Genomic DNA, 24,368 nt, shown 5'->3' on the forward strand with positions numbered 1-24,368 from the left:
TCTCCTGGCATAGATTTGTTGGCCAGTTTGTTCAGTAATGTAGATACTCCTTAAACCATTCTATTTTCCAACAGTAAAAAAAGACTGCATTTTGAGAGCATGTTAAAACTGTCATGAGTACTCACACTGACAGTCATATGAATTATACATTAGAAAGCTTCTGTCTTTTCCTGTGGAAATTCCTCATCTCTGAATGTTTATTTGATCATATATTGAATGCCTTTTTTTTTTTAAAGTATACAGGGTTCTTAGTAGTGCTGAGATTTATCTCATAAAAGTTCATATGCTATTAGTCATGTGGATTTATGGGGAGTAGCTTGATACTGAGGAAGATCTGTAGGATGAGGAAAAAAATGGATAGGGCATACATGAGGATTTCATTTTAGTGAGGCTGCTCAATGTATTCTGATAGGTCCTCCCCAGCTCCTCACACCAACCCAACAAGTTTGAAAAGTTCTCAGGGTTTACACTGGATGTTGTGCTTCTACTAAGAATGATTTATGTCCTTTTAGTTTTCCAGTGATTATGCTCTCCTCTTGTTGACTTTTATATTTTTGGCTTCTTCAATGCACCTAAAAGCAGGGCTGGAAAAAAAAAAAAGGATGCTTTCAGAGGGTTTAACAAGGAAAGTGCTCTGTTGTGCTGCCAGCAGCTCTGAATAGAAGATACTGTTTCCCAGCTGTATGAAATATATACATTTTATTTTACAGTACACAAAGAAATTTTTCATAGCTTTGCAGACAGACCAATTAAATGCAGTTCAGGCTTGCTGGGTCAAGGATGGAGGTTACATGTTACTGTCAATATCTTACTGGGATTGACAAAAACACTTCCTGAGGTTTTCTTTCCACTAAGAAAAGAAAACCCTCCCCTTAACCAACTTCAGTTGTTTTTCTTTATATTTATTGGCGTGACTACTTAGGATGAACTTTTAAATATGCCTTAAAACACAGAAGCTGAAATATTGCATCAGACTGGCACCTTGTCTACAGTCAGACAAAACTAGCTATTACAAGGTGAAGGCATAAGAAATCCTCTGGTAGGTAATTATAGAATGACCTGCCTGTAAAGAACTAGTTCTTAACCTTTGTTTCTCAAATGTGACTGAAGAATGCTGAAGAAGAGAAAGTCCCTACTGTTTTGTTGTTTGTTTGTTTGCTTTAATCCTATGTAAAGACCCTCTTATTTTCCATAAATTGGTTTTGAAAGATCAGCTTTACTAGGATTATTTCAAAATATGCACCTTTTAAAATAATTCTGCTTTTTGGACATATCATAGGTCCTTTTAGGCACCAGGATCTTTCCAGTAAATTTTAGCAAGAAATTTCTTAGAGGTATCAGTATATCACCAATGGACAACACTACTTCTCTCTAATGCCATATCGTGTTCAAGTGCAAGATTACAGTATAGTGACCATTGATTAATTATCTTCACTGGTGTCCCTTTCAAGAGAGTAAAGGCTAATGAAAAAAAAAATCAATTTTGATTGATAATGTGATTAGAAAGTACAAATTTACAGGGTTTGAAATCCTGACTTAATATTATGTACAGTGGGTGAAGTATATGCTACAGGAAGAATTGTATTCCATTTGCATGCCAAGATCTTTCTAGTCTTCATCTCTTCATCCCTTCATCTCCAGTTTTTGGTCATATTTTCCATTCTCTGGTTAATTTAAAATCTCTTTTCACAGTCTGTTCTTTAATCCATACTGTAGCTGGTTATAAATTTTGAAGAGTTTCATTTGCTTACTACTCGTCTAATATACAGCCAATACAAAAGGAAATATAAATTATGTTGGTAATAATCTGGCCTTCCTACCTCCCCATTTAATCGAGTAGACCATATGTGTAGTTCTCTTTTAAGTGAACCCAAGAATATTTCAGTGAAAGAGAAAAGGAGGTCATAACATTTCTTAAGAACTTGACTTAAAAATTATTTTCAAATTAGACTGCTTCAGAACATAATGATAACCATGATAAGCTTCACCTGCCTGCAGTGGACTCTAGAACAAAAATCTGAAGAATTTTTTGTGTATATTTTAAAACCAGAAAGCCCTCACTTTTCCTGTGTCAACAGCTGAATGTATTTGAATAGCTATTATTCAGGCTTTTGAATTACTGAGGTTTTAAATTGACAGTTACAATCTATTATTTATTGCTTTCATTAAATATTGAATGTTTATTTTACTATTGTAGTGAATTATTTGCTTAACATTCAATCTTATTTCCTGTTAGGGTAATATGCAGGAAAACCCACGATAATTCTCTGCAACCATGCAGTGATCCTGCATCTCTTAAATTCGTATTTTGCACTTGAATTGCAAAACCAGCCTCCTAAGCTAGAGCTGTTTTCTTTTATCTTAATTTTTTAGATGCCTATTTACCCCAAAGGGAAGAACTGGTATTATGATACAAGCACATATCTTAGGGAGATGTTTAAATATACATATACTGAAACAATTTTCTGCTATCTAATTAAACTCCGGCGATATGTGATTTTATCCACCAAATGCAAAAAATATTTGTTGTTATCTAGTAATTGAGAATGATAAAAGTAGTATGTAGGATAACAGAATCAAAGAATAATAGCAAGTGATTAAAACAGTAGGAGAAGAGATTATGCCAAGTCTTCAGGCAGCATGACCAAAACTTGAATGGCCTGAAGGAGCTAAAAATGTTACTTTACAATGGCTTTCCCACAAATAGAAGATAAAGATTTCACAGGTTCATTTCCTGTCTGTCTACATATGTACCTTCTCAAGGCAATCTCAAATAATTGGTACCTGAGGTTGCTGGGTAAGATGTGTAGAATCTCAGTACTTCTTAAACACGTTTCACTAAACTGCCATGTCACAAAATTGTTAAAAGGCTCTTTATGAACTACGTGTAATATAGTTTTAAGTAGCTCAAATAAGAGAAACTAGAAAAGGTACTGCCTAGGTTTACTTCCGATGAGTTCAGCTGTTATTTGGGTATACATTAACTCATTGGACCTTAAGCTAATTAAAATTCTAGCGCTTTTCAGTTTGATTTAAGCAAACGGATATATTCTTCTGTGGTGTGTAAGTGCACAGTATGCTAATTTCAACCATAATGGAGGAGTGCTGAGCTTTGAGAATGTTTTTCATTGAACTGTAAAATTTTACAGTTGGGCCCAGGTCTTTCTCTGTATTTGTAAAGCACCTAGTAGAGTTCAGTCCTGATTCTTTTTAAGAGTTTTGGGCATTACCCCAGTGAGAATAGATAATAAAAATCCTCCATTAATAAAGTGCTATTTTCATTCCCAATCTCTGTAATATTACATAAATAATATCCTATTTTAGGGAATATATATACAATTCTATTCTTAAGAATATTCTATTATTCTTTTATGTTATCTATATCCTATCTAAACACCACAACTGGATTTTTCCTGTCTTTGTGCTCAGCACATAGAGGGAAGAAGTCTTTCAGGAAGTGGTTCTTGCTTCCTTCAGGGATAATTGAAGCCCTGACAATAACAGGAATTAAAGAAGTTTAGGGGGTAAAAAATGCAAGTAATTTAACATCTAAGGCTATGTCTATATTGCTCTGAAAGAGCACTCTCTTGCTGTAAGCATTAAGGTCGTTTTCTAGCAGACTTTCTCCATGAATTTTATCGGGCTGTTCCTGAAGATGATAGTTTTCACAACAGCCAGATCCCTTCATGTTCTGAAGAACCCTTGCAGTAACGGTGTCTGAGACCGTGCTTTGGCTCAGCATGTGTACAGCTTGTGTATCTGCCTTTTCAAGGATCTTGGGATTACCTGTGCTGGCCATAGAGGTATAACACTAGCTGAGAATTAGTATACTCCCCCAGTCATACTTACATCTCTGTGCATAAAGCAGGGAGCTGAAGGATATGGGCTCTGTTGCTGCTCAGGGGACTCAAAGGAATTTTTTTTTTTTTTTTTTTGTTCCTGGGAAATGCAATTTGCTGGAATCTAAACTCTTCACAAAGAAATACTAATGTTCAACACCATTTGAAGAACATATTCCTTTAACTATATTTGTGTCTGTTTCTGAGTCAAAATAATCAATTTTGGAGGGTTGAAATGACTTTTTTTCTTTGGACATGCAAACTGATGATAGTGGAGATATCAGTTCAAAGCAGAAGTACCAATTTTGAAAATAAGCTGATGGAATGTTTCATTGACCTAAAACCAACACGTCCATTTACACTAATATTTTCATTCATTATCATTTTCTAGATTTTGACTTTTACAAACGGAAAAGGAAGATTCTTGAACTCTCTTGCTAAGGAGGAAAAAGCCCTCCTGCCTGGCCCTCATTGTCTTTCTTGTGTTGAGAGAGCTGGAGCCACATTCCCATCCTCTCTTCTGTGACACAGGTAGCCCCAAAGGCTTGCAATGCGAGACTCCACATTTAGCCATCAGCAGCTTAAAATCTAACCTGCTGCCTCAGCATTCCACTCGCTCTCACCCAACTGCAGCTGCTTCACCTGATGGCCCTGCACTTTTTCCTCCAACATTTGAAATGCAGTTTGTTTTTATTTATAACCCCCCTTGGAACATATAGTAATGTCTGTTGGAAACTGAATCTGCTCAAGCTCCTCTGTAAGAACCCTTGAACATTTCCCTTTTGGACTCAATTGGAAAGTTGCAGTTTTCCATTTTAACTAAAAATGCTCTGCAGGGAACAATTCTACATCTGCAGGGGTAGGCTATATGACTCAGTGTAAATCTTTTCCTTCTTTAACTTCCGTTGTTCTCATTCTGTTTTGCTAAGGCATTTTAGTCTCAACTTTCTTCTAAATGAGGGAACAAACATTCATGAAAATGAGAACTTATTATTAGTAAAAGTAAAAATTTAAGATCTTGAAAATTCCTGTCTGTTGTTGACCTCTGCGTTTGATAGAATGAAAGTCACTTTTTCAGCTCCTTCCTTCTACCTTTCTCAATACATTTTGTAATTTATATTACTACAATATATGTGTAGAAGATATATTTAGAATTGGGCTCCTAAAAACAATATTAAAGAGTTTGTCTGTGGCATGTCCTGATGTTATAACACGAGTACACAGAGCTTGGGAAGGAAAGGGTGTGTAGAAATGAAAAATTTGCTTTGGTCAGTTTATAGGTCCACAGTAGTGCAAAGGATCAATTCCATGTCTTTTATTGTACTGTTATTTAACATGCTGAAAAAGTGGTAGCTAAATATTTTGAGGAAGTGAGAGAGCATGACCCACATACACTAACCAGGAACCTGAGCGTGTATTCATTATTTAATGAACAGAAATTGTGGAAAATGGAGGTTAATCTAGAAGGGAGTTTATAACCATAGGCAAACAGGTAGAATGGCACTAAGTAACCCCCAGCAAAGAGATGTGTTCTGTATAATAGTGTGCTGTGCTGCAGATACACTATAGGAAAAGGTAGTCTGTGGAGCAGTTCCAGCTGCAGTGATGTCTGGTGGGTGAAGCTGTGGCTTGTAAAGCATCAGATGGTGCAGTGGTTCTGGGTCAGTTGTTCATCTCCAGAGTCAGAGTGTTTTGTGTAGTGTTTGGAAAGATTTGTCAGCTCAAGCCAGAAACAGCATCCAAAAACAAATTCAGTTTTGATGGTACCTTGAGGAAGGGTTGCTCAAGAATAACTGTAATAATTCCCTTGAATAATAATCCAACAAAAAGGTTATATTTTTTTTCCAAAAGTTCCATAATTGCTGGAAAACTTTTGGCTTTGCTGGGTGTCTTGTTTTTCTTCCCTTTCTTTCTCTTCTTTCATTTTTCCATTGTACACATGAAAAAAAGTGAAAAATGAAAGGAGAAGAAGAACGAGGAAAGGAGAATGATCTAAAAAAAAAAGATCATTTAAAAAATCAGTTGTCTTTCTTTGGGAATATTTGTTTTTGAAATAAAGAAGAAACATCTGAAAACTTGGGTAGCATGCATGTGATCCAAGTTTAGTCATGTAATTGATTGTTGCTGTCACTATTTCAGTCTTCATTCAGATCAAATCAATATGGTTATTTCTGGGGATATTGCTGGCTAGATTAGATTTTAAAAATACTGAAAGAAGGACAACTGCTACTGCATGATAATGTTAGACTTGTTTTTAAAGTGGAATTTTTTTAAGCTTCAGGAGATGTGGAAAATAGAAAATGGAACTTGAAGTAAAGGCACTTTGGAATTCTTACTCCAAAGAATAGCTCCCTCAGCAGGGAAGGAACACAGATTAACAGTCTGTTCACAAGAAGAAGAGAATAGAAGGAGAGCACTGAGAAAGAATAGATGATAACTGGGATTCAGCACAAAATAGCTTTTCCTTCTGTGCTTTGAAATTCTGATCTTATAAAAATGTGCCTGTATCTAGGTTACGGTGATGCTGAGAGTGAAGATTAGCATAATGCTATTTTATTAAAAATATATAAAGCTAAATAGAATGTAAACTTTAAAATTTATAGTTAGAAAAAAAGGGGGGGGGATTTTCTTTTGGCTCTGTTCTGGAAGTTTCTGCTCTAGCATACAGAGGAAGAGAACTTGATCTGAGGAAAGTATGATGCTATAGCTGCTTGAGTCCATGTGAAGGTATGAGCAATATTTAGATATGTTTCCGAACAGTTTTGGAAATAGAGGATCTTAGTTTGTCCTCATGGTTCATAATCCCTTTGCTTGTAAAACAGCGCTGTGGCCTCTGGAAAAAGAAACTGGAACTAAGGGTCTGTAGTTTGCCAGGTCTCTCCTGTATTCATTTGCCACAGGGAGGCACTCTTCTCTTCAGGTTGTGCCTTTTCTGCTACTCTGCAAAATATTAAGCATGGTCCTTTGGTGGTTTAAAAGCCAATGAGTATGTCTTCATGTGCTTAAGTCTACAGCTATAGTGAATGCAGTGTCCCAATCTGTTGCTCTGAAATATGTGTGTCCATATTTGATATCACAAGGATATAGATTTTGAAATGGGAGCTTGATAATTGAGTTAAAAGTTTGACAATCTTGTCAAAATCTGCGCAGATACTCTTTTCTTTTAGTATTCCTGAAATCAGTAATCTGATTTCATAAATGCACAACAGAAAAAAACAAAGCAAACTGCCTGGTGTTGCAAAGGAAAAATTCTTTGTATGCCTGGGGTATCCTTAGCAGATTTCCCAGTCTGAAATGTAGTAGTTATACATAAAGAAAAACTACTTTCAGATGGGCTTATTTCAGGAGTTTAGGCATGTATAACTAGGTTTACGATCACATTCAGAAGAATAAAGATATTTGGTCATTAAAATCTATTAACTTTTTTTTTTGATGTGCAGAAAAAAACTCAGAGAGCACTTAGTTTGTAGTTCAGAATATTGAGAGTTATAGGAGACTTGGTTTAAAAATTTCCTGTTTTTTTCTTTTTTTTGGTCAAATGTATTGTGAAAAAATGTTCTGATGTCTCTCTCCTAATCTGGATATCCTACTGCACTTGAAATGATACATTTCAGTTTGCAACTGGTGTAATACTTACATCTTGCAGTGAGTTTATTTGAGAGGCAAGTTCATCAGTTCTTGTTAACGCTCTGAGTTGCTTTAGCAAAATAAATTAATTATAGGGTAATTCATTAGTATGTTAGATTTTTATTGCTACATTTTACATTCTTATCTTTTTTCTGAGGAAAAAAATATATAGTTTTTATTGCAAAATGCTGTGAGGAGACTGTGCATTCCAATATGAAACACTAAGGCTTTTAGTTATTAGATTTTGAAATGAGAATTATGCATTTAAAATGGTACCACTCCTATGCTTTCAGGATCCAGAATACAAAACTATCATAGCATTCATTGCAGGGCTAGAATATGAAAGGAGTAGCATGGATAGGATACATCCTTCTTAGTTTTGGAGTAATTTTTTTAGTATAAGCTAAAATGAGGAGAATTTCATTTTATATGAGTGATGAAAAATACTTATTTTGTACCATCATCATTATGATAGTGACAATTGAAGAAAATGTTAAATCTGTGAGGGTGGGAACCAAAGTATTTGGAAAATAGGCTAAAAAGTGTCAATATTAGACTGAGGTTGATAATGTTTTTTAAGACCAACCCTACGTGATCCATTGCTTATTTTTGTTGATGTCTTAATTGAAAAAATAGATGGTTTCCAAGTTGTGGAATATTTATGGTATGTATAAATGGATTCATAATCACACACAGCCGAAATAGAAGGCTCTCCTCTTCTCTCTTTTCCAAGAATATAGTGGTATTTTTACTAAGAGGACTGGTTTAACTTGCATGTACACTTCTTGAGCCCTGAACGTGTAGCTCATTTCAGACATCTTTATTAGTAAGTTTTAGCATGTCCTTTGTAATTTCTATCTTGGAGTGTTGGGTCCTTAAGAAATGCTAACAAATTAAGTCCCTTGCTGCTGCAACAGCGCATGGATATTTTCAAATTAAAGAAATAGTAAAGTGAATTTTCTTTTTTGAATCCCCAATCAGGCAACTGAGGCTTTGGTTTTCAGATAAGATAGGGATAAGACAGTCTGTGGGAGTTGTAGGTAGTCAGTTTTTCTGAAATCATTCTCTAGTGAGCAGATATTCAGGAGATACATGTATTCACAATTGAGAGCAGATTTTCAGAACTCAACTCTTACAGAGGTGTCTAAATATATTGCTAGGCTTCCGAGAGCTTAGCATGCTGAGTGCAGTGAGAGCTTCCAGCTGCAGATCATTTCTGGAAATCTGACCCTTATTTAGGTGCTTAAATGTGTTCTGGTTGCTTCAGAAAGTCTGCTCTCATGGATCTATTTATATAGGCATCCAATTTTAGAGATAATGTATTTTTTTAAAATGCCCCTTAGTTTTTCCTGAGAAGCCATTACAAATTAATTTCAAAAATAAAAATAGAATTCAGACTCTTCTAGTGCCATGTGCTGACTGTGATAACATACTTTGTGTGAGGAGCCAAAACCAATCAGCACAGCGCTCTGCATTTGGAAGATTGCAAAGACATGGCTGAACTGAGGCTTTCCCAAGTCTTCTGGAGAATTCTCATCTGAGAGGAAATGGCAAGATGAAAGACAGCTTTCTGTTCTCACAGTGGCACTGGATGGGAAAAGGAGGGTTGGAAACTAGATTGTAACATGAGTAATACATCCATTAGAGAATACGCAGTAGTAGTTTATGAAGTTGTAATCTAGAAAGCAGAGCACAAGGGGGTGTGGTAGAATTTGGCACATCATAGAACAGGGGAGGCTTGACCTTGGGTTGCAGTCCAGCAAAATACTCTGAATAAGAGTAGTTTAATGGAAGGCACCGACTGTTTTTCAGAAATTAAATCAGTAGGAAAACTTTTGGGGTTGAATTGACACCCCCTTCTGTCTTCATTTTCTTCCATTTTCATCATCCTCTCATTCTTCCCTTACATATCTAATACTTTATATCCTCTGTGATTTGCAGTTTTAGTGGCGTAATTTCTTCATACTTAAAAACAAAATACAAAGCTAATTTTCAGGAGTACTGAAAAGAACTGATTCTTAGAAAATTCTAGAATTCGATGCTCATGATTTTTCAGCTAGAATAGACATATTTTCAGGAGAACTGACACTGTTGCAACCTGAGTTTATGAAGCTGCAGTTCCCAGGCTAGCACTATACTAAATTCAGCATCACCATAATTTACAGTCCATTAATACTTTTCCTTTAGAAATATACTATGACATCTAAAGATGGAAGAAAATAAGTATAAAATGAAACAATCTTATGCGGTTGTAAGAGACGTCTGCACCAGATCAAAATACCGGGGAAAAGGGGAGGGAGAAAATGAGTTCTGTGCTAAATTCCACTGAAAAGGACAATGAAATATAAACACGAGAAATAATGTGTAACAATGTTTAATCCCACAAAGTCTCCTTCAGACTTCTCTCTAATTTCCTTTCTAGGTTCCAGCTAATATAATTCCACCGAGACCCTGTTCTCACCATTCATCTATTCCCAACTCTGTATTTCCAAAAATTGCTTTTGTATTCTTGATTGAGAGAAACCTCATTAGTCTCCAAGCAAGAAATCAGGGCCTCATTTTTTCTTTTGCAGTTGAACTTGGATGAAATGGGAGCATCCATCAAACTGCTCTCTGACAGAAGCAAAGGGCTGGAGTGAATGTTTCAGAATTTCTTCCTACTGATGTATTTGCAACTTTCAGGTATAGACCGCATGGTCACAGTTCAAGTCACAGTTCTGCATTTGTGGTTTGGTCTTTGTACTTTAGCCTCTCAAGTAAGTCAATTGTTTTGCTTGATTATTTGTAATAATTTTATTTTTTTCTTTTGCTGGTAAAGCATGCAAGAACAAATATGAAGTGAGTATGGCTGAACAAAAGGAAATACAACTTTCTTGTTTAGGGATTTTTCAGGCCAGCAGTTCTAGATATCACCAGTGACAGTCTGGGACTTGCCCACAGTTGTTTGTACTAGCATTCACATAATGATGATAGAGATGTCAGTAGGAAGGGGCCCTGTGTGGTGACTGGAGAAATGTAGTGAGTCAGCTGGGCTAACACATATAGCCTGATATTTGGAAGAAGCAGTAAGACAGACAAGGGTATATCCCTTACACTGGTAAGGAAGGGTCTAGTCTGGAACATCAACTTGGCTGTGGAGTGAGAGAGACCAGCAGGAATTTAGAGGCAAAATATTGAAAGGAAAAAAAGTCTTGACTTTGCAAACGTTGAAGACTTCATTGACTGAAGAATTAGCCAAGTAAGAAGCCTGTGTATAGGAAAAAAAGAGAAAAGGGTAGAAAAGAGGAGTTCCTTGTATTCAAGTGGAAAGTGCATTCCTTTAAATAGTCTCAGAATGATGAGGAAAACAGGCAAGAATGGCCCATAATTAACTCCTGACTTTATCAAAATCTGTGTTTATTGTTATTTAAAATAAAAGGGTTGCATTGCATTAAGAACCCTTACAAGCTTGTGTATTGTATATCCCCACAGAGGTACACTGTAAACGAGAAAGCAATTTGAGATGAAATTACATGATACGGCCAAGTCATAACTCCCTGAAAGAGAAATTTCTATATGCCACTATTCTTGTTTTCCCCATGTATTTCTGATTATTTTGTACTGCTTCTGGCGCTATTTGGATTCCCATCTTAAGCTGGTTCAACTTGCTGACTGGCAGGAAGCTGTTAACAAATTTCTGGGGTATTTCTACCAACACACCCCTCCCCCCAGTTAGTTTTCTACCAATTGGGCAGTTTAATCAACAAAGCAGATAGATGTATGATGGACTCTAGTGCCTGTGCAAGGGAAAGGGTTGAACCGTGCAGCAGGGATGAGGGAACCAGGAAGGAGAAAAGTGATGAAGCTGCTGGAGCGACTCAGCTCTTTGTTAGCTTTGTCCTAACATGGAATTCCGGCTAAAAATGTTTGTAAATTAGTGGAACGTTTTGGAGAGCCAGTGCTTAATCCAGCAAGCCTGATCTGTGAGGTTCTGCTTCTCAATTAGACAGAAGGGCACTCTGCCAGAGAGGCTAGAGGAGGAGACAAGGCTGGAAGCCACCCAAACCAAAAGAGGAAACCTAAGAGCAGACTACAGGACCCAAACACAACAGCCAGATGAACATCCAGTACTTCAGTAGCAGGCCCCACTGGCTTGCTTCTGACCAGACGTGAAAAACATCGTCCTTGCCCTTAGCTATAGTTCTGTTTTAGCACTACTGACTTCTACCTGCCTCTCTTCCTTTGAGGACATGTTTCTGGGTTCTCCACTACTGTACTTAGTTGCCTCAGTCTAGATTAAATACCATTTATTGCTTCCTGCTCTTACTTTCAAACTCTTCAGAGTAACTCTGTCTTTAATTTTCTTCCAGAATACTTGATTTTGATTTCATTCTCAGCTCACACGTGAATTGTACTAAGTTCAGATATCTATTTCTATCGTTTATTGTTGGATGATGTTCCAGAAGCCTCTGTTCTTTGGTTGCATCCAAAAAATGTGAAAGAATATTTTATTAGTTGTAATCACAGGTCCTTAATTTTCTTTAGTAAGTGTGGCATATACTGTCTATTTTAGTATGTGATATGATTGCAGAGATCTGGTTGGCATGGAGGTTAAATTAAAGGCTGAGAAGCTTTTTGGAATGTTGCTTTTAGTGCTCAGGGTTACAATTTCAGTTCATTTAATATTTTACAGATGAAGTTAAGACAGTAATATTGAGCTGTTTTAACACTCACTCAGGAGGGTAGTATCTCAGTTAAAACAGTTATGAGTTCTAATATTAAAGGTAGAATGAAAAGAAACAGTATTACGATGATGTAGGGAATACTTATTTTTTTTTTTAATCTACACCTAATATAATATTTTCCTTCTTCTAATAGTTGACTGGAAAAATTAGCCTGTTTCTGTAACTCCAGTAAAAAGTTGCATTTGAATAAACATAGGCCAATGTTTCCATTGTGTTTTGGGCACAGTAAGTGACACTTTTTGTAGCTAATAAAGTATTGTAAATTTTCAGGCACTGCTGGCTGAAAAGTTGTGTTTTGATTCTTACAGCTTTTGTGCTTTTGCTTGACACTGTAGTAAATTCTTGTAAATTCTTGTCAACTAGCTGTTAAATTCTTTTTGACTTTTTTTGCAAAAGCCCTCCCTCCCTCAGTAAAATAAATACTTTTTTTTTTTTCCTGAAAACAGGAAGGTAAAGATTACTGTTGGTCTCCACAAATTTTGCAGCAGAAAATGCAGTACTGTAACCATAAGTGTGCTAAAGAGTCTGTATTATTTCAGAGTAGCAAGCACAGCCATTTGAATACCGTTGAAGAGTTCTGCAGGGGAAGGTGAGAAGAGAGCTGGGGAGAGGGACCACGGCTCAGGCGGGGACAGTATCCTCGACAGCAAATGGCTCAGTCCTGCAGTGTTTGGAAAGCTGAGTAGATCGGGGTGGTGGTGATAGCGGGGTTGGCCAGAGCCCAGTGAGCACGGCATCTGGACCCAGGCTCATGCTCAGCCTCCCACTCAGCTTGCCTGCCTCCTAGGGGCTGTTCATTCAAATGGGGTGGCTCTCAACCAGAAGGAGAAGCAAGAAATTCTCCACTGTTTGGGTTATCTTTTTGTCTTTTTTGAAAAATTCTTTTGAACTAACTTTTTCCTAATGCTTACTTAGTTTTGCATACTGTGGACATGTGTCAAAAAGTAATCCTACTGTGTTTTTTCAGTACTGATGGTATTCTCTGCAATAAACAAAAGCAGTATCACAGGAACTGTGACAAATATTAATACAAAACAACTGTGAATATTTTACAGTAACTAAACCATCTTTTATTGCTCCTCTGTTGGCTTCTTCTGCTACAGCAGGTTTTGGAGCAGAAATGGATGGCTCAGTTATGAATTACGCTCTACCCTATACAAGGACAAAGTAAGCATATGGTTTGACAGTAGACTAACAACAAGTTACCAGAAGTCGCTTACACAAAATAAAGTGATAGTTTTAGTTTTCAGTTAGTGGAGAACATTACTGGGAGCCAAGCAATTTTAAAAAAATTTTGTGTAGAAACTGAGGAAATAGCTTTTATACATTTCCTGTAGAACAATGAGATTCCCTTTGCCTCTTGACTGAGCAATAACCAAGAACTGAAAGCAGTGGCTCACCGTAATCAGCCATACACTCTGTTCTTATGCTCTTGTCCATGAGAAAAAAAATGCTTATTTCAGTGGATTTGCTGGGAATGTATTTCACTTTTACCCAGATGTGCTTTCTTTCTTCAGGCACTGGCACTCTTATCATTTGCAACAGAAAGGCTGAAGCGGGAAACCTAGGATATAAAGAATGCCATGTGAACCAGAGACATTAACCTTATGACTGTTTGTCCCCGACACGTTGTCATTATACCCTGTTTTGTCCTTGATAGATGGAGAGATATATATGGGAAAAGCAGTAACATGGAAGCAGCATGCAAAATTGTTTTACGCCTTTGGCTTAGAAGATGGCCTCGGTGAGATCATTTGTGAAGTGCTGTGAAAGAAGTGGCATTGTGGTGACAAGGGCTCCACTTTGTGTTATCTGTCTGCAGCTTTTGTGAGTACAAATACTCACTTCGGCTCTTCTCAAGGGACATGAATAGCTTTGTATAGGACTTGGTAAATGAGCTGTAGAGAACAGCGAAGGAATCAAATCAAGTGAAATAATCTTGGTGACTGCTGTGAACTCCTAATAGGGATATAAACAAGAAACAGTGTGTATGAGCTCTCATGTGGAGGTGTAAATGTAAATCTCTACATGCTAGCAATGTCTGGGGCTTTTAATGTTTAAGATGAAGCAATCCCTGATGGTTTGCATGGTCAGGAAACAGAGACCATTTTATTTCTTTCTTTTGTTTTCTTGGGTTTTCTTTTTTATATGTACAGGGAGGTGTTTTAGAAATTTGTATTTTAATTCATATTCCAAAATTTGTAGTGTTATTCCTTAATACAATTAGGAGGGAAGATCTTGGTGAAAAGTCCTCATATATATTCATTGTTACAGTGATGTGGAGAGTACAAGAGAAATATACTCATAGCTTTTAAATAATATCTGTATTTTTTCCAGCTTTCCAAGCGTTCCTCATCTCCTCCCTCTACCTCCCCCATGATGCCACTGCAGTTGTACTGGGTTCTTTGTTTATAATAAAAATAGTAAAAATAAACCCTTGATCTTTGCATACCAAGAGTGTCAGTCTAACTTCCTGAGGTTATTTCTCAATCCTCGCAAATATTTTTCTAGGAGATATTTGAGCAGTTCAGTCCACTCCAAAACTTGACGAAAGCATGATAGTACCACATACAGAAATACATTAAAACCTAATTTTGTTAAAATTGAGAAAACTATGAAGCATTTTTTCTGAAGAAGTGTGCTGAATTCTTGTCATTGAGTGTTTGTGTATGTACGTGTATGTAGCTACATTCATATCTACAATATACATCCATTCATGACTTGAAATAGCATTTTTTTAATTTTTTTCATGAGTTTTAGCATGTTAAATGAGGGATAAAGGGGCGAATACAAAACATTCTATCATGCCCTTGGTGCTTAAAGTTTTGCACTATCCTTTTGGCACAGGGCAAAATCCCGTGGTTAGTGGTTTTAAACATGAAACCATTTTTTTTCAGGATTTTTTTCAGTGTCCTAAACATAGATTTCTGTGTCCTGCAGTCACTTGTCAGGTTAGTTCACTACCTGTCTCCAATTTCAATTGCTTAATTTGCTGCAACAGTCAGCAAAGAGGCTGAACTTCAATCGATCCATGAGGCAATCTATAATAGCCCACCTCCCTGCTTATTACCCACTTGCAGTTCACTTCCATTGCTTGAGTTTTTAAATATGTTCATGTCCATTACTGTAAGAAGTATTTCTACGGCTAAGTGTTTCAGTTGGAAAGTAAAAGGGCCAGAACATGTCTGGAAGGAGACAGTGTATGCCTTTCATAAGTAGGCTGTTAGAGATGTGAGTTTTTTTAAATGACTAAACGAAAAAAAATCAGGGAAAATAAATTTCATATTTTTTCCCAGTGAAAGAGAAAAATATATGTGGTTTCAAATCAAATAAAATATTTGTTTTAAGATAATAGTTTTGGTTTGAGGTGTTTCTTACATAAAAAGTTTCTTGGCTATATTTTTGAATAAAATGTCATTTTGATAGATATAAGGTAATTATTGTAAATACACTGTTCACTCTTGTAACTATGCACCCCTATCACTTCTAGTTCAGATATCTGACTTAAAAGCTGGAGCTCCTTCCAGGCTCACAGGGGAGGGCGAGAGAGGTGCCTTCAGAAAGTGGTTCAAGGCACAGAACAGAGCTGGGATTTTCACTTGTGTTCTCTGACTTAGGTTTACAGCTTTCTGATCTTCTCTGTTCTAAAGTTCCTGACTGCAGCAACTTAGCTCAGTGCCTAATACATAGAGTAACTGGGCGATATAGTATAATTGTCTTATGCTTACTAAAGCGTCAAGATCACACAGAAAAACAATCAAAAACACATTCTGACATTGTCAGTCCAGGAAAGGAACCATTATATGCTTCTGTCTTTCCAAAGTGTTGAGCGCAAGCTGGTACTGTTCTGTGCACTGGCCATGCTACCAGAAAGCATATTAATGTTAACATTAGAAATAGCCAAAAATACGCCGTTCTTTCCAGAGGTTGCTATTCTTTGTGGTCATTTATCTTCAAAGCCCCCTCATTCCTAGCGTGCTTGTTCTCAATCCATTTTGAAAGCGTTTTTGGACATTCAACAAAACTGGTACTGAGGTTACCTCCCTACTTCTTCCCCCCTTCACGTTACCGGTCTGCGTTGTAGAGAAAGTGACAACATTGCTTTGTGAACACCTCAAAGGCTTTATACTTTTAATGGGACTGTGGGATGTACAAAGCCCTTGCAGTTCTCCGCAGTGCTGTTGCTTGCAGAGTGATTGACCATGGGGGATTCATTCTCTAGCTGGTGGGAACTGCTGTAGGTAGCTCCACAGAACTGGCTGGATCCATGCTAACTTGCACCACCCGAGTGAGTCTCTGGCCTGTACCTTGTACCGCATGTCACGCAAGAGTTGCTTGTCATGGCAGGACTGCTGATGATGCTGTGACTGGAGTAAAAATGGCAGAGACCTAAATGGGTGGGCATGGGTCTCTCTGTACTAGTAGTGATGAAGAGTAGAACATGCTCTGCTTTTTGTGCTGTAGTGTGGATTACTTCTTAGAGCTCCTGTGAACGTTCAGTCATGTTGTGTTCTTGGGGAATCACTTATGTGGCTCTCAGTTTTGTTTTCATCTTAACCTTTTTTTTCCCTCTTCCCTGCAGCAGGGTGAATTTTTCCTTCTTTGCCTGGGTGCATTGATGCTTGATGCTTGGAATACTCTTTTCTGAATCCAAATATTGCTTCACACTGGAACTTTTCTTTCTAAGATGTTTAGCTGTAGATATTTCTACCTAGACACTTTAATATTTTATTTTTTTCTTTTTTTGGTGAAGGGTAGCCTTATGCTGTTCATATACACTGTTTAAATTTAGGAACAAATCCTCTCTTTTCCCACATAAGATTTATTTATTTTCATTTCCACTCAAATAAAATTTTCCTTACTCTGTATTTCAGATTCTGCTTTTCCAGGGAGGAAGCTAGCACTATTTCTCTTACGTATTACATGCTGCTCTCTTAAAAGGTAGACTTGTTCATTCATGTCAGACTGTTCTGAATTTTACAGTAAGACACATCAGCTGGGATAGGTAAATGTTAATTATAGGAAAGAGCATAAAAAGCTGGAATAGGTTTCAACTTCCCTTTTCATCTACATGAAATGATTGAAGATCACTTCACATTAAAGGGGAGAAATGTTATTTTAAAAATGTGAACAGGAGCCTTGATCTCACATGGATCACTTCCTACTGAGAGGAAGTGGCAGCAGCCACCTTGTAAAAAAGACAAGTGGTGACTAAAGCCAATTATTCTCTGTGCAATTTTGAAAGGAAAAAAAATGTTTTTTAAACAGTGGTTGCAATGTTCTTGATGTTGAAAGGGGCTTCAAACTTTGTGGTATCTGCTGAGGGATACTGTTTGTGTGACTGTTTTAATTCTTTCTTCTAATGTCCTAGAAAGTGAATAGGTACAGATAGGTTTTGAAATACCAACCCAACTGAAATCGGTATGTGGCTTGTGTGTGATCCTTGCCTGAAAGTTCTTAGAGTTATTTTTGATATCGGGGATTTTAGCACCAGTTATTGATTCTAGGAATCTTCTTCTTGTAGGCTATACTGCTTGCTAATAGTCTTGTGTGTGAGTCGATAAAACAGAGAATATCTACTGCCATTATTTTCTGTACCACCATTAGTTATTTCATGATATTTACTCATTTCATTTCAAAGGTTTTTAAAAAAATAATTTGCAATCTCCTCTGCTTCTCTTGAAGTATTTATCTTTCAGCATAGAATTGTTAGCCCAGCCCTCTCCAGATGACTCCATAAGGCCTGCAATACTGTAAGAATGACAGCTGTAGAATGTATAAAGTTGGTTGCTGAGGTAGTAATCCAGTTTATCATTTGCAGTGGGCTCATTAGTACAGGATGTTAAGGTAAACAGAAGGACTCAGTAAACAAGAAAATGTGTTTTAAGGACCAGCAACCTAAACAGTTGAGTCAGATATATTTTTAACAGCACTACTTGGAGGAAGATCTAGGTTTATAAAGGTTGGTGAAGGAAGAGGAGAGGTGGGTTGTTTTAGTTTTCAAGTGACATTGACAGAAAAAGAAGAAAAGTATTCCATGCTGTATAAAAACAGTGCAGTTAGGAAAAATATGTACTAAGATGAATGAAGTCCATTGGGAATGAGCAAACTTGGCCAACTGAGTGTATTTGGCTTTTCTGCTTTGCTTTGCAATACATCAGTTCTAATGAATGAGTTGTGCCAAGATAGATGAAAATATACCTAATCACAAAAATACTCAACTATGACATTAGAACATTGTGTGGGGCTTCACTGCCAGCCTTGTCATTGTCTAGTGAGTGAGATTATGCATAGCTCAGGTTCTTTATTTTTACTAATTCAGCAGAAACAAACATTGCATAGTATAAAGACCATGGGATTTATTCTCATAGCATTCTTATGCATATAGAAAGTTCCACTGCAGGATATGGGTAGCTAAATGACAAGTCTGATTTCGGTTAAAATAATAAAAGTTAATAAAGAAGGGAGAGAATTTGGATTGAATTTTACAGTCCATGTGGATTCCAGCCTCTTCCTAATTAACCAACACCTAGATGCATTAAAGTGTCTTGCCAGCTCTGTGAATATGTCTATGGTTTCCAAAATGTTAAAAATCGTTCTTCTTGTGCCAGAAAATTTTGATATATAGTCATTCAAATTTTCATATTTGACTTTGTTTCTTCTTGTTTCCATAACTTTCTTAACAGGCATATGAGGGCTGGAACACTCACTGATAAACATAATTGAAAATGACTGCACCAAAATAGCAATAAACATTAATTTAAAATCCATAGGCAAATGAATCAGAACTGGTAACATAATTTTAAGAATCGTCTTTCTTTAAAAAAAAAACACACAGAACCAAAGCATAGGGCTTCAGCTTTCAAAAGAGCTTGGGTTCTTAAAATTTAGTGTTCTCTGAGATTTGATTGTAAATTTCTAGTAGACCAAGTATCTTTTATACAACCTATTTGGTGAATAAATTTAAATAATGAATATGTTAGAGGAGATCATGACCCTTTAGATTACAACTTCAAGTGATAAATTGGAGCAGCTGTACTTTCTTAAGGAAAAACTCTACTTTGTTAGTTGCAGTTTTTAATTTCTGAAAATTTCAACATAGAAAAACAAACATTGTTTTTCTTCATGCGGGTGAACAATACTCAGCCTTTTAAAATTTCATTTGGAAACATTCAGAATTTAACTTTACATGTGTAGCATTATTTACAAATTTACTTTCAAAGAGTGTTAACTACTGGAGTTGTTAACTAACAATGGTAGAGATCTAAAACAGTTGTCATTCATTCAGTATATTTCTGTTGTTTGAGTCTGACATTGATGGGGCTACAATAAAAATAATGACTGTACATATTCAATCTTCTGCTTATAACCATTGATACTTACAAGAAGTAATGAAAAACCTGTCACATTACTCATTTTTTCTAGAACCCCAACCATTTATTTTTGGCATTTGAGAAGATGAGCTTCCAACAATTACATTGCTTCTAAATATCTAGGAGCAGTGCGGACATCAGATGTTTTCTGCTCCTACAATGATGCAAAACAGCCATATGCCTATTTAGTTGTCTAATTAAGCTTTGCATCACTGGAGCAAGAGAAAAGACCTAGAGTGTTTATTGTTCACATATTCAACATTAATTCACCAGTTACACTTGTCTGCCTAGGAATTTGAGAGATGAGCCAAAATGAGATGCCTATTGTTCCTTGCTTTGAAGCAAGCTCGTTAAAACCTCTCTGATTACCCTCAACATGTAATTTTATGAAACATTGCAGGAAAAGAATTCCCAGGGTTCTGGGCTGAATGATGGAAGCAGTGCTTACAACATGCCTTCAAAAACTGATTTTTCCAGATTTCACTGCAATTTTATTGGCAGGTAATGAGAAGATGAAAACAGATAGTGGGCTGAGTGTTTTGTATGTTGTTAGGATTCTTTTCTCTGTGGAAATCCCACTGACAATCCTTCCATTATATCAGCTGTCTTTTTGTTCCTTTTGTACCTCTATCTGTATTCTTTACGTTTGATGGAAGTGCCTGAATTATCATAAGATTGTATTAAACATGTCTGATTAACAGTGAGAAATAGCTCCCTTTTTTAGTGTTACATGACAAAGAGCTTTTGCTTGCTTAGAAGGCAACAGAGAGTAAATTGCACTATAGGAAAATAGTCAGATCAATTGGAAGTTGGTATTTTCTCCTTTCACTTGTCCCTAAGTAGGTAAATAAATGAATATATGTAAATAGTTTGCTATTCCTGTGTTAGCCACTTTCCTTGTTTTTCCCAGTCCTTGAGATTGAGTACCAAAATCCAAACCCACTTCATAATAACTTCTGATGAAAAATCAATATATTTTTTTTTCATTTCAGTTACCGGTTTCATGAGGAGAGATAATAGCTTCTTCCACAACTCTAGCAAAGCTCAGATTCTTCTCATTAGATTTTTGGGTTCAGATGTGTCTTGGGGGCTTCTTGCACTCTACTTCCACCTGTGTATCAATGTTGAGGAACGTAATGAATTTTGTGCCCTTTGTTCCCCCACCTTTTTGGCTTTCTCCACAATTGGCCTATATACTAATGTATAAATTAAAAAGGACTAGTTTTGTACAGATGATCCCATAATGCTTGTTTGAACATAGATCAACATGGTTAAGGAATCTTAAATGTTAACTAGTAAAATGAAAGTATTTATGTTTAGGGTATTAAAAAAAAAAATCAAATGATGAAAGTGGTAAAGGTCTGTGGTAAAGGTAAAAGACTGTGAGGAAAAGTGTAATCCAGGCTGTTGATTACAAATCTTTCTGTTAAGAGTATTCAAAATGTTAGTTAAACATAGCTCAGAAACAAGAGTATATTGTGTATATATATTATTAGGAAAAAGAGAGAGCGGCTAATAGGAGTAAGAGTGGTGGAAGTAATGATCTTCATTAGCTAAAATGTAGATTTCTTGAAAGGCTGTTTCTGTCTCTAACTTGTATAATTTCTGTTCCCAAGGAGACTATTCAAAATCCAAGTTTTTAAGTGATTTTCATGTTCAGATTTTTTTTTTGTTTGTTTGTTTTGTTTGTTTTTCCGAAGAGATATTGCAAAACCTACAATGCATTATGTAGAACAGAATTTCACCTTGTACTAACATCCTGGATCTGTTTAGTCAAAGACTTTGGACAGTGACTGGAGTGACCAACATTTGCTTTGACAACTAAAACTTCTTGCTACATCTGTCATTCATCTCTTGAAAACCCACAAAATACAAAATTGAGAAAATGTGCAAAAGAAGTGATGTATGAAAAACATGTTGTCTGTGCAGCATTTGCAGTAGTGAGCTAACAACATTTTTGTTGGTTTTCCGTCTGGTTCTAAGGTTGATGAAGTAAAGAAAGCCACCACTCTACCCCAGGCTAAGATAGTTTTTCCTTTCTTGAAAGAGTAAACATCTACCCAAGAGTGAATACATGCCTTCGTCTTATCTTGGAAAATCATTCCTGAAGCATCTAAACCAGATGCATTCTTAGTCTTCACTTACAGAGAGAGGCTCCTAAGAGTGACTGTTAGAGCATTAGTAGAATCAATGCAGAATGGCCCAAATATATAATGCAATATGTAAGATATGATATTTGCCTAGTTCAATGCAGTAAGGCTGTCTTTTGACCTACTTTGGCAAAGGTAGGTATTTGGCTTGTATATCTCTGATGCACATACTGGGATTGGATGAGAGCATTAAAAATGCTAGTTTCTAAGTTTGTGTCCTTCACTTAAGTTCACATGGACTGTGAAAGTTTAAATTTAAGGAAGTTTCCAGGTGTCAGTCTTACAAAAACAGGAATTAATATTAATATATTAATATACATTTGGGTCTAATGTTTTCTTTTTAAAAAACAAACAAACAAAAGAGTTAAGGTGAAGATGAACCAATCAACTGTCTGCCATCGCTCTGTCACTTTTGTCTCGTTTGTCTACTGCTGCACGTCTCACTGTAGGCCTTATTTGTTGTCCATGGCCCAATTACCAGGCCACCACACCCGACCCAAACTTCTATGGAGAAAGGATAATAAGATTATTCTTGCCAATCCTATGCAACCCCACCACTTCTTATATTTCTCAATATGTCTCCAATGTTATCTATAAAATGGGTTTCAATATAGGTAGGGGAGAAATAGAAAAAAATGCTGGTGTTAAGAAAACCTGTCACTGCTTTGTAGCACTGTTTAGGTTAAGTTTCCATACTAGACCTAGAAATGGCCTAGGAAGTGCTGGGCTGTTGGAAGGACACTAATATCTACTTCACACGGCACATTTTTCTGTAGCTTTTTTTTTTTAGTCTTCCGTTCTTACCACCCACAGTAGTGGATTTGTGTACAGGAGGCAGAGTCTTTCAAAAGGTTTGGTTCAGCAATTTTGTGAGGCCTGTAGTCCATTAAACTGAGGGACCAGTTGAATCAAAGAAGCTGCACAGCCCCTATTTTTACTTTTGAAAGCACTGGCCCCCAGGAATGAAATGATATAAAAGACAGCACAGCTAACCTTTTCTTTTTCTACCTTGGACTGAGTTCTGTTTAGTAGTGACATGAAATTTCTATCAGGTTCCCTCCATACGGTCCTTTCAAGGCTCCAATAAAGGAATGAATACCAGAGCAGAGCCTTTACCCATTCAGTTTTCAGCTCTGTTAGCTTTCAATACCAGAAATGTATTTAAAAGTGGGTAAGGTTTGTTAACTCTAATATACCACTGTCACTCATCCTAGTCCAAAAGAATAAAACTATATATGTGATAGGATTTGCAATTCAAATGAAACCATTTTACTTCTTGAAAATAGGCTACTGTGGAAGAAAAAAGGCTGTATAAAGGATCACATTAACCTACAGCAATAATATTATAACAGCACTGTTCATGATACTATAGTTAGGACTGTGCCAACTGGTTAATTTATAAGCTTTTTCCTTCCCTTTCTGAAATACCCAGCTGCTTCTCCCCCAGCTTTACAATTTTCTCGTTAAATGTCTCCAACACAAAACCTCTGCTTGTTAGAAAACGAAATTTTGTAGACTCGGCTACCATAACTTTTATTTTTAAATTTTTCTATGGTTTTGCTTTCTGTCCTTTTTTTTTATTATTATTATTATTTTTTTTAACAGAAATATAATTGCCCTGTCTACATTGTTTTCAATAAGTTGCGTATGCATGATTTTGGTGCCATACTTTTGAATTACTGATTTTTCTTAGGAGCTTTGCTGTTCAGTTCACTTCCATATTATAGAGACTGGAAAGGGGCAGTTAGGATGTATTTCAAAAGTCTGTAAACACATAGCTGCAGAAAACAGTGGATTTCATCTGTCCTAAAAAAATTGTCACTGCTGACTGAGTTCATTGATAAAGAGTATGGGCTTTGTTCTGTGGGAAAGTCACTGTAGGAATAGCTCTCTATCTGCTGTTGTCAATCAACTATAATTGTATAAGAGTACATTTGAAAGGTATTGTCTTTTAGGTTAATAGTGGAACTGTATATAAACGTGAGTTAAAAATCATGCTAATAACACTGCAGTGTAATAGGCCAGGTAAGAATGAAGCCAGTGATATCGATCTTAACATTAGTGGTCAGTGCTATCTCTGACATTAGTGTTAAAACTTTTAGTAACAACCCTGCTATGGGTATGACAATTGGAGCCCAGGGTGTATGAGGAGAGGAGAACAGACCTGATAGTGGGAGCAGGTAAGTGGGCCTGAGTTTCAAAGCTAGACTTTGACTTGCAGGGAAAGGGACTGGTTTCAGTGTCCTTACAGCAGTTATGCTACGGAGTAAAAACCAGTGTGTGATCCAAAAGGTGGAAGTATTTCTGATTCTAACCTGGTATCAGGCTAGCTAGAGTTCGGAGATGCAGGCTTTCAGAGAACCAATATGATCCTGCATTCATCTGTACAAAAGCTGAAGTGTATTGGAAACAGGAGCCTACAGAAAAGCAGGCCTAAAGAAAAGGTCAGCTTTAAAAAGTGGTTACTATTCAGCAGAGCTGGAAAGCCTTGAAATATGGTGCATTCCTTCCATTTCTGAATGTGTGATTTAGTGCTGGAGAAGTTGGTTACCTGACCTTATGTTCTGCTTTCTAGTTTGTGAAAGTTTTGTTTAAAAATCCAAGAGGAGTTAGAATAGAATTCATCATGCTAACTAGAATGGTTGATCTGTCACT

The sequence above is a fragment of the Anser brachyrhynchus genome, assembly GCF_964034855.1.
Source record: "Anser brachyrhynchus genome assembly, chromosome: 4".
Taxonomy (NCBI): Eukaryota; Metazoa; Chordata; class Aves; order Anseriformes; family Anatidae; genus Anser; species Anser brachyrhynchus.